Here is a 3,616-nt window from a genome sequence, read left to right as displayed (position 1 = left end):
CGTGTCCTGATCTTTAAGTGATTGCAACATAAAATTTATTGCTGCATTCGCTGTTAATAAGTTGGAATCCTTCCGACATAATGCTTCCACAGTCAGTTTTATTGGATGCAGAGCTGATACAGTTTTTGATATTAAATCGAATTCATTATCGGGAAAATTAATTTGTAAATTTAAGTCAATTAATGCTTTCTGAATTGGATTTTTAATTTCAAAAATCGTTCCATCATCAATAACAAACTGTTCCAGCGTGTTTTAGAATCTAATATTAGCATAAGTTCTTTTTTTATTTCAGTAAGTACATATTTTTGTAAAACAGCACTTTTAGTAGGGGAACGTTTAAATATTTTAACAACTTTTCGAATTTTCTTAATTATGGGAAGCAATTCTTGGTAGGTTAATATTTCGTCCTCGTTACTATTATCTTCGTCATATTCAAATGAGGTACTTTCAACAATTGTAGTACTATTTTCTTCATTGTCACTCTCTTCGAAATCAGAATCAGAAGTTTCTAAATCCAGAGTATTTTGCTTCTTCTGCTCTTGATTTTGTTGATATAGCACACTGATTACTCCAAGTTGAATTCCATGAGCATAGCACAATTGCTGATTTGCATCAATCAACTTCCCAACTTTTTTCATCACCGTTGCTCCATCAGTAGTTATGCAGACAATATCTTCTTTTAGAGATAATCCATGTTCCTCCAATTTGCAGTTGACTACTTCTACACATTTTGTAGCTGGCATACTTCCTGAGACATGTGTGAGTCCTATATTCCAAATTTTCTTTTCTGAATGAATATTTATATTTAAATAACGACTATTTCGTACAATTGTCCATTCATCAAATGTGAGACTAAATTTTGTACCATTTAATTTTAATTCTGTTAATTCTTTTTTCAGAGAATTGCGAACACTGTTACTATAGTTTATAACAGTTCTTCTTATAGTATTAATAGATCTTGGAATATTTTTGAAACCTCTTGCAATCAGTGACTTTCTCAATTCAATTGAAGTACAAAACACTCTGAACGGCAAACCATCTAATGCTGTCATTCTAGACAGAACTTCATCGAAACAGTCGGTTTTTCTATTGAAAAAATCTGTAATTTGCGATGTCTTTGGTTTCGTAATATCATTTTTAGGTGAGTTAGAATTTGTCTCGGATTCTTTTCTTTTCAATAAATTAATATTATGTAGTGTTTTTAAATGTGTATGTAGTCCGCTTGTACTTCCTCCAAAAACTTTAATTATCCTCGAACATGTTTTGCATCTCGCCAGCATACTTTTTTCATCATATAAATAGTAAAACCAAGCCGAAGTATTATCGGCAGATTTTCTATGTTCTTTGAAGTCATTCGTATTATTCATTACGGATAAATGAAACTAAAAACATATACATACGTTACACGTGTAAATATTTTGAACAATGAAGCATAATATATAATGTGTCCTTACCTATGAAAAAGAAACTCACCAATTTCAAAAATATCTAAATGTATAATATAAATATTTAAAACACTGCGCACAATTTCACTAGGACAAACGGAAGAGACAATTCGTTCGCAGTCGAGCGACAACTGAACTGTGTTCATCGAGATACGCGCCTTTACAGGCAGAAAAATGCCTCAAACGTTGTCGTTCATCGCCACAATGTTGCAAAGAATACAGCGGCATCGATACCACGCCGAAAAGAGCGCAGCGGCATCGGTACCACACCGAAAAGAGCGCAGTGGCTTCAGCAGTCACCGCGGCAATGTGCTTTGATCGGCAAGCACAGATACACACATCATGAGCGGCGAACGTATTTCAAATAAGAGCAAATGCCCCAAAAAAATATTTATTATTTATAGCTAATACCGAAAATACCGGTATTTTAGCTTAGCAAATACCGGTTTCACGAAATTGCAAAATAGCACGAAATACCGGTATTCGGTATACCGGTATACCGGCATTGCAATCCCTAGCCGTAGGCTATGGATTGACGATTCGCATTAATTTAACGGGATTAAATTCCTGTTGCAGTAAAAATCTTCCAAAAGGAGTTCGCGTTGGAACAAAATGGCGCGTGTTCTATTTAAAATCGATGGATAAAAAATGTAATAACGACTGCCTGAGAACCTCGCTGGTTCTAAATTTTAATAAATTTTATCTTATTATTTGCCTACTAGGAATATCGCCATTTTCGTTATCCCGAGGTAACAACTTTCTCTTCCACAACCAGCTATGTAACCACACTGTCAAGCAATCGCAGTTAAATTATATCCCCGCGAACCCTCGGGAAATGGAAAACTTTCGACATCGAAGACGCGAGAAGTTCGCACAGGACACGTGCTCGGACACGAGAGATCCTAAGAGCGTGATTGCGGCTCGTTCAGCTGGAAAAGATCCTAACCGCGTTCTTATGCTCCCTAACACGGCTATCTAAAGTCACGCATAAACGCCTCCAAGATCAAGGCGGATTTATTCGTCCGTTTGTCAACCGCTTACCCGACTTTTCCTTTGACGCGTGTTGCATAATGTCCCGTGAAAATTGAGTTGTTGCGACGAGTGCCATTTCGCTTTGTTCTATGCAGTTTTTCCGTTCTTAACGCAACGACCTCGTTCTCGAACCCTTCAACGAAATATCTGATGCCCTTTGTCCCGGAAATGTACCTTCGATTTCCTCTGTGCGCGCAGACCGTCGCCAGTATAATGGCTCAAAGATAAATTGTAACAGATACGCCAATTTGGTCTTACCATCTCGTAATTGAAATAGTGGAATGACATTTCTCCCTTTCCTTGTGTTTTATTCGAATTACTCTTTCTCTTTCTCTCTTTCTCCCTCTCTCCTTCGTTAAGGGAATTCAAGTACCTCTGCTTGCTCGCCAAACTACATTGCATTTAAGAGCCAAGACTCCGCAGATTCGCGATAAGGTACAGTGACCACATTACCGACAAAAATAGGCGAAAAATGGTTTTACGTGCCTCAACTTTTCGTCCTTATATGAGAATATTTTTCGCTGGGAAAGCGCTTCTTTGAAAGAGGAAGGTTCAGTCTAGCGCGCGCTGATCGTGAGCTGACGAGATTATGCAGATATTTGGTAATATTAATATAAGCATTAGTAGTAGGCCAAAAAGTCGAGAGTAGCGCGCGCTAGGAAAAATATCACCGGCTACAAATTGAGCTATATTTTGTCCTGATTCTCTGCGAAATAAAGCAAAAAACTTGAAGCACGTTTCCGCCGTCAGAATTCATGATATCGATAATACAGAGCAAAAAATGTGACAAGTTTAGTCACAGATTTAAGACCCGTCGGATCAATACCAAGACGGATCTGAAGTCAGTGACTGAAGGCTGTGAACAGAAATTGTACAGCAGTTACCGATCTGATGACTCTGAAAAAGTCACGTGACTACCCTCGGCTCTTAATTACAATTTAATTCGCGGTAATTCGTAACCCAGTTGTGAACTGTACTGAATCCATCATTTTGTCGAAGCTGAAGTTAGTCTAGTCAACTTTACCAGTCTGGAATTGCAGATTGATGCGAAAGGAGCTCTGCAAATTTGTTTATAACATCCCAAAAAGAGAGATTCGTATATATTCAAGTTTTCCATAAGAGCAGTTGACCCTGCAATA

This window comes from Halictus rubicundus, unplaced genomic scaffold (genome assembly GCF_050948215.1).
Source record: "Halictus rubicundus isolate RS-2024b unplaced genomic scaffold, iyHalRubi1_principal scaffold0282, whole genome shotgun sequence".
In the NCBI taxonomy this organism is placed as follows: domain Eukaryota; kingdom Metazoa; phylum Arthropoda; class Insecta; order Hymenoptera; family Halictidae; genus Halictus; species Halictus rubicundus.
The sequence above is the reverse complement of the archived record's forward strand: the minus strand, read 5'-3'. Positions refer to the sequence as shown.